The sequence below is a fragment of the Strongylocentrotus purpuratus genome, unplaced genomic scaffold, assembly GCF_000002235.5.
Source record: "Strongylocentrotus purpuratus isolate Spur 01 unplaced genomic scaffold, Spur_5.0 spur5_contig_833, whole genome shotgun sequence".
In the NCBI taxonomy this organism is placed as follows: Eukaryota; Metazoa; Echinodermata; class Echinoidea; order Camarodonta; family Strongylocentrotidae; genus Strongylocentrotus; species Strongylocentrotus purpuratus.
In genome coordinates this window covers 784257-792259 of record NW_022145539.1, presented here as the reverse complement: position 1 = coordinate 792259, position 8003 = coordinate 784257, and the positions used below count along the sequence as shown (strand labels likewise).

Genomic DNA, 8003 nt, shown 5'->3' with positions numbered 1-8003 from the left:
TTGTCTTTATGTTGTGTTTTAACTTAATACATTGTGATATCCACTTGATACAGGGTCCCTTTGTAAAGCAGGCCTTGTGGCACTGAATAGGGCTACTCTGTGTTTTTAAAGATGACTAAATAAATAAATGTCTGCTTGCTGTTGATTTGAGACAAATTGTACGAGCCTTATCACAGGTCTTTCTTTCATCTTTAATTCTAATGTTTACCAATACAATTCTCTGGAGAAAAAGAATGTCTGTTCTCAGTTCGTTATTTAAAAAGAATATATAATCATAATATCTGGTGTTTGTGCGTTATAGGGCTACTTTAGACGGCCTTTGTGTGAAACAGCAACTGGCTGTTGTAACCTTCGTGAAGAAGTAAGTGATCTGAAAAAAACCCTGAAGTGTTAGAGAGAGAGAGAGAGAGAGAGAGAGAGAAGGGGGGGGGGGAGAAGAAGAGTGAGAAATGCAATGTTATGAATATAAAAAAGTTTGAATGCACACCAAATAGAATAATCGGTAGACTTGTCACTAGAACTGCCAAGCATGTCAAAAAAGGAGAGGAAGAAAAAAAATTCACACAAGAAAGATTATCGTATCAATACTGCGATGAATCTAAACATGACGTACTTCAATTTGCTCATTGCAAAACGTTAAAAATGCAATTTTCATTATGTGACTTAATATTTCGAACAACATGCAATGGCATATCCAGAAATTAATTAGCAGGGCGGGGGGGGGGGGTTAATACCAGAGCTACATGATACAGACAAACTACAAGTTCTTTTCTTTTTCCTGGGCAGTCAAACAAGGGGGCGGAAGTTGTATTCCATGTAGCCCCATGTCAATCCAAGGTTTGACTTCCCTGTCATCAATAGAATAACATTTTTAAACGTGAATCCTTCGTGCTCAAAAATAAAAATAGATAAGCATACCTGCACTAGTTTTGCCAGGAGGGATTAGACCTCACTGTCTGCTCACTGGCAGGTAGTTATCTCATCAAATCAGCTCTAAATTAACATAAGAAAAGAGGGCCACGGGGGACCAACGGGTACCGCTTAGGCATTGTTGGCTATATAGAGGGCGCAAGTATAGCTACATAGTGCAGTCCCGATTAATGTCCAAATACAGTGCACTATGCTTTAGCGTCCAGGAGACTATACCTCCGTTTGAATATGGCTGGATGACAGGATGAATGTGAGTAGGCACGGGTAATCGACAGTTTTAACTACTTGTGAATCCCCTTGTGGTGATTAATATATGTATAAATAATCTGTGTATGTCCTGATAGGCAATGCAATGTACACAAACTGATAACATAATATATACCATCTCTAAAAATTACGAAATAAATAAAATGACTGCATTAAAAGAAATAAAACAAAATGACTGCATGCATATACATTGATTAAAGGTTAAGACCAGTATTGGAAACGCCCCAATTTCAAAAAATGAAATGGAAGCTCTCATTACCAATCATGTGAAAGAATATGTTTTGACTAATACATGATGATAAAAAATTTGGTAAATTTGTTTCTCTCATGGTCTGTGAGAGATACACAGTAGTCCCATGTACATCTTTCTGTGTATAGTGCTTGTAACTTTACGAAGAATGGGCCAAATTTCTTATCATTTTGATGATTCCAGAACCTTACAGATGCTAGATGCTAGATGATCAACCTTTTCTGATCGATTCCAAGACGTTTCTTTCACAATGCAATCGCATGACCATAACTGGTCTTTACCTTTAAGTAAATCAAATTTCGTGTGTAACCATGATGAATGGAAAAGTCGCTTATTGCAATTCACTCACTCATACAAATTAATCATTACAGTATAGTAGTATATTATCAGGAGTTCATATACAAGACAATAAAAAGTAATACTTGACAACCACAGGCTCATATTTTGTACATTATACAGTGCGTCCCAGATAAAACGAAACCGAGAATTATCGATGTTTTATCATTATTTAATCACAATTATAATTGATAAATGAAACATATTTAGAAAGCATAGATCCTCTTCCTACATTTGATGCAACTCACAATAATGTTTATTTCACGCATGAGTGATTAAAATCAATTTGAAGAGAGGAAAACAAAAAGTCATTTGGTGGACGATATCTGAATTTCTAACAGAAAATCACATTTCTAAAAATTTGAGTTTCTGCCCTTTCATATGACACCTCAATCAGGAAAAATGAGCTAGGAATAACAAAGTTCTGTTCGTTTAAAGTAGTGCTTGCATTTCCATAATTTGATTAAAGAATTCTTTTTCACTGGCTGCGTGCCGTATCAACAAACGAAATTAACAAAAGACTTAACTCCGTTTCGTTGACAATCAGCCGTAGACGAAAGACTTCATGCATGGTTGATTGTCAATGAAACGGAGTTAAGTCTTTTGTCAATTCTGCTTTTTGCTACGGCAGGCATCCAGTGAAAACGAATGTGTTTGCTAAAATTATGAAAAAGTAAGGGCTACTTTAAACAAACAGAACTTTGTCATTCCTTGCTCATTTTTCCTGATCGACGTGTCATATGAAAGGGCAGAAACACAACTTTCTAGAAATGTGATTTTCTCTTTGAAATTCAAATACCGCCCGCCAAACGACTTTTCGGTTTCCTCTCTTCAAATTGATTTTAATCACTCATGCGTGAAATATGCATCATATTGAGTTGCATCAAATGAAAGAGGAGGATCTAAGTTTTCTAAATATTTGTCATTTATTAATTATAAATGTGATTAAGTTATGATATAACATCGATAATTCTCGGTTTCGTTTTTTTCTGGGACGCACTGTATAGGTAAGAGTTGATTTTAAACCGATATCATTATCTATCCAAAAACATTTTCTATCCTTCTTCGATCTGATATTTCCATGTAACTCGAATGAACACGTTACGAAATTGACTGCACATTCGCGAATTTTAATGCCCGCGAGATCACTTTTCATCTACTGCCGACGGAGTTGAATGAATCTTGGCGCATGCGCCAGACGGACTGAATTCGAATGATAAAAGTGCGGCATTCATGGAATGAAGTCAACGATTTATCAAATGGACTGAAAACAATGGAAATTGACCGGGAAAACTTAAATCATCCTCACTTCTTCAAATATATTTTGTCTATAACTTATATTGCTTTTCCCCTGCTCCTCCTCTCTATTCTCTCTTCAAAGTCGTTGCATCTCCCCCTTTTCTCGTTTGTATCTTTGCCTATGTTTCTATCTAAAACGTTATTTGCTTTTCAGTGTTCCATGTTTCTTGTATACTATCCGTGAAAAACAAAATTCAGCTTCTTCTCCCTTTTCTCCTTCTGCTCTCATTTCCGTAAGTCTCAAGTCCGTAATTTCAGTCTAGACTATCAGGTGGTCCATAATTATGTTATCTCTAATCTCTCCCTCTCTCTCTCTCTCTCTCTCTCTCCCTCCCTCCCTCCCTCTCTCCCTCTCTCTCCCCTTCCTCTCTCTCCCCTCCCTCTCTCCCTCTCAGTCTTCCTATCTCCCTCCCTTCTTCTCCCTCTCTCAGTCTTCCTCTCTCTCCCATCATCTCTCCCTCTCCCTCCCTCCCTCTCTCCCCTCTCTTTCTCCCTCTCAGTCTTCCTATCTCTCTCCCCTCCCTCTCTCCCTCTCAGTTTTCCTCTCTCTCCCACCATCTCTCCCTCTCTCTCTCTCTCGTTCTGTCTCCCTCCCTCTCTCTATTGCTCCTTCTCTTTCTCTCTCTTTCTCTCACTTTCTCTTTCTATCTTGGGATTAAATTTCTTCTCTTCCTCCTTCCTCTTCTTCTTGTTCTTCTATTTATTGTTCTCCTTCTTTTTCTTATTTTCCTTCTTGTTCTTCTTGATGAGCTGAATGAACTTGAAATATTATTTTCAAATAATAAACACATAACAATAGGTATAAACAGTTTTACACAGTAACATAAAAGGGATAAAAGGAACCAGAAAATATCATGATCCTCTTCTCGTTCTTCTTGATCGCTTTGTTCCTCGTCTCACTACTACTAGTACTACTACTACTACAATAATATTTGTACTGCTGCTACTACTATTATTATTATTTATATTATTTTAATAATTATTATCGTTATTGTTATTATTATCATCATTATTATGATAATCATTACTACTACTACTTCTACTACTACTACTACTACTCCTTCATATAGCATTTAGATAGCAATTTCCACTATCCTTATAATCTTTCATTATCTGATCTCTTTCAAAATGCAACAAAATGTATGGCACTTACCGTAGCTGGAGCTCTTTAAAGTTACCTTTGGATTAGCTGGACTAGGATAGGCTTCACTGAGCTTACGTAGTTCCTGAATGCATAAAAGTGGGCGTGGGTCTGGTTTTGTTTACATCGAACTCATGTTTCGTCAGTTGTGTCGTTCACGCAGTACAGCCATATGTTTCTATATTCCTTCAATACTGCAAGAAAGGACTGAGCCCTATTATACTTTAGCATCGGCAGGGAGGGAGTATAGCTCAGGTAGAGCATTCGACTGCAGATCGAGAGGTCCCTGGTTCAAATCCGGGTGCTCCCTTGTATATGTTATTTTAGTTTTACCACAGGATACTGCAATAAGCCCAATGTTTATAGAGTACTAAGACTTTGTACTGAATCGAAAATCAATGATATAAACATTTGTAGTAAAGAAACCTGCCCCAAATTCCCTCTCCATACAAGTATAGTGAGAGAGGAAGATAGATAGAGAGAGAGAGAGAGAGAGAGAAAGGGTTCGGAAGGGGGTGGGGGTAGATGGTGTATTTTGATAAGATAAAGGGAAGACTAATAACTTTAATTCTGTATAAATTATATGGTGAGAAATAGGAGGGAAAAAAATTGAAAGAAAATGTGTTTTATTCTGAAAAAGTAATTATGCTTGTTTATGTTTTTAGTTCATGAAATAACTGTATCCAGCGTGAAATATGTTTATATTATGTGGTTGTGCATGAATAACGATTTATACTGTGATTTAATGTGTTTGTTTATCAATTGATAAAAAGTTTGTTATTATCATGTTCAGTTCGTAGTTAAGTTAGACTGTGGAAAATGTTTTGCTTTTATTTTCCTTCAATAATGCAGAAAAGGACTAAGTGCTATTATACTATTGTATTGTTGTGGTGGGGATATAGCTCAGTGGTAGAGCATTCGACTGCAGATCGAGAGGTCCTTGGTTCAAACCCGGGTGTCCCCTAGTCAACATTATTTTATTTTTCCCCAAGGATATAGTGCAATGAACCCAATGTTTAGAGAGTATTAAGACTTTGTACTGAATCGACAATTAATGGTATAAACATGTGTTTTTAGCAAAGAAGCCTGCCCCAAAATTCCCTCTCCATACAACTTAGAATAAGAGAGAGAGAGAGAGAGAGAGAGAGAGCCTGAGAGAGAGAGAGAGGTTCATTTGCAAGTAAGATGATGTATTGGTGTAAAATGACATGATTTTATTTTTATAAATATCATGAATATGTCGAACCTTTTTCTTACTCAGAAAGACTTTGACAAGAGGTCATTGTACTTTTCTGAAAATAGACGAGTTCGTTGATAGCACATGCACACAATTAATGACCCAAATTATCCACGGCTTTCAAACCATTAAAAAGTCCCACTTAGTGCATTTTCATAATAATCACTGCCAAAAGACTGTGATGAAGGCACTTTATGAATATCTTTTGTTTGCCCCATTGGAAATAATACTTCCACCTGTGTATCATAGAATGTACCGTCGGAGCATAGATGAATAATGATTGCATAACTTTCATGAACACTTACCCTACATTCGTCTTCATAGGAGTATCTTATGTTCAGATACTATCACTGAACTGGCTTATAGATACTTTGTAATGATAATCACTTATAGCGATGGACTTGACATTCGTTTCGATTTCAGAGTTCATTTACATTTGTTTTGGTTTGTGATTTCTCCTATTTCGTTTTACCCGGAACACTTCGAAAGTGGAATTTACGTCAATAAGTAAATTCAATTTGGAGCGATGTATGTTTAAGCCTTGAATTACTCTCTCTCCCTTTCTCTCTATTTTTTCTTTATGTCCCTTTGTCTTTCTATCTTTATAAGGATGTCTCGTTCTGAGTTCTTGAAATTGCAAAATTAATTCACAAAGTATCTCATTTATTCATTATTGCTCGTTCTTTATAATTATGCTAAAGCCACTTTCAAACTATCAGAATTCTGATTGGGATGATACGTGTGGGGGTATAGCTCAGTGGTAGAGCATTCGACTGCAGATCGAGAGGTCTTTGGTTCAAATCCGGGTGCCCCCTCCATATTTTTTAAAAATTAAAATAGTTACCCCTTGTGTTGATATGTGTATCATCGTTTCTTCAAAGGAACACATACTTTGCTTTCTTTTTGGAAGTATTGCACAGTCATGTTATACGAAGCATATTCTTTGGTGAAGACACGACCTGTCGCTGTCTGTCTCTGTCTGTTGTTTGTCGGTCTCTCTCTCTCTCTCTCTCTCCCTCCCTCCCTCTCTCCCTCCCTCCCTCCCTCTCTCCCTCTCTCCCTCTCTCTATCCCCTCTATCTTTGTTCTATCTTTTCTTCCAGTTTTGCAACCGGGGACATGTGCCCGCTTATCTAAGCAAGTTGTTAACAACAACTTTTTGTCAACAGAAGGATCTGCTTTTTATAACAAGAACGAAAAAAAAAATCTGTTTGTTAATACTATTGCTTGGTAGAGATTCTCAAATTTTAATCTGATCATGGACCTATTACGGATGGACATTCATCGTTTTAATAACGAATTCATTGTGATTGTCTCCGTCAATGTCGTCTCAATAACATTCCATACATGTTTCTTCACTTTGATCTCATCATGGTCACCACCAAAAGGCCGGGACAGAATCAAGATAGTGATTTTACACATGTTAATCTACATGCGCAGAAGATAATTACTCGCCTAAATCATGAAAAATCGATGTGCAGTTCTGGCTTATAATCGGAAATTGTTGTTCCGTGTACTGTATTTTATTTTGAAAAACATGTTAATAAACTAGATAGAGTTTATAGTTGGATTGGTTGTGATTTAAAATCCTGTTTGCTCATATTTCCTCATAATATTCCAGAGATACAACGCACAGGGCCTATAAAGATCATGGCCCTTTAATTGTTTTATTGGTCATGGGTGAAAATTAGTAATAATACATTTCATATCGCCAAAATCGTCTGCTTTGCTGCTCCCCCTTTGGGATGTTTTTATTTAAGACACACTCTTACAGAGCACACCATCCAAACAAAATCCCAAAGAGGGAAACTGCTCCTTTGTCAATGACCGAAAATGCTTACGCAGTCGTTATTGTTAAAACAGCTGAATGTTCTCATTAGGATGCACATAATCAGAAGGCGGTGACTATCATTGGATCAAAGAAAGAATCACGTTGAATTTCCATCCGTAATAGATCCATGATCTGATGCACAATATCAAGTTCATTTTCTGTTCTCTGTCTCTCTCTCTCTCTCTCTCTCTACCGCGTGTACATGACTTGTGGTCATAAAAAAACTTGCGTAATACTCATAATGCTAATTTTGAAACTTCATTTATTGCTGTCATCTGAGGGCGCCCTTGTAAGCTAATGATCAGAGCCATTGATTAGGGGAGATGGGCGCATCACGGCGAACACTGCTTGATGCACTTCGTAGGGATTCTCCTGTTTATTTGATGATGAAACTGTGTGTGTGTGCATGTTAAGACTCTAATTTTGGCCTTGAAATTCAACCACAACACATTATCATTTCAAGCTTCTTTTTCCAGATTTGTTCAATTGAGTTGATTTAGCCCACTGTATATTTAGTAGGCTTGAGGGGGGGGGGGGGGGAGGGGATGGGGAAAATATCAAATTATTCCTTTGAGTTTTCTGATGGAACAGTAAAGAGAAATAAATATTGATGTTTCCGTCCAGGTTTTGAGTGCTATTAGAAATCGAGAAATTCAGATTCATTACAGGAATACAGGTATAATATTTTTGTTTCAGTGAGGATTGCAACAGCG

The 8003-nt window shown here is 37.1% G+C and overlaps 2 non-coding genes across 2 annotated transcripts; both read left to right on the top strand.

Moving 5' to 3' along the window:
• The first annotated feature begins 5115 nt into the window (after positions 1 to 5115).
• On the top strand, positions 5116 to 5187 carry TRNAC-GCA. The gene has a single exon. It is a non-coding gene; the product is annotated as a tRNA-Cys (tRNA).
• A 1016-nt stretch (positions 5188 to 6203) lies between these two features.
• Positions 6204 to 6275, top strand: TRNAC-GCA. Its single transcript has one exon. It is a non-coding gene; the product is annotated as a tRNA-Cys (tRNA).
• Positions 6276 to 8003: the final 1728 nt, after the last annotated feature.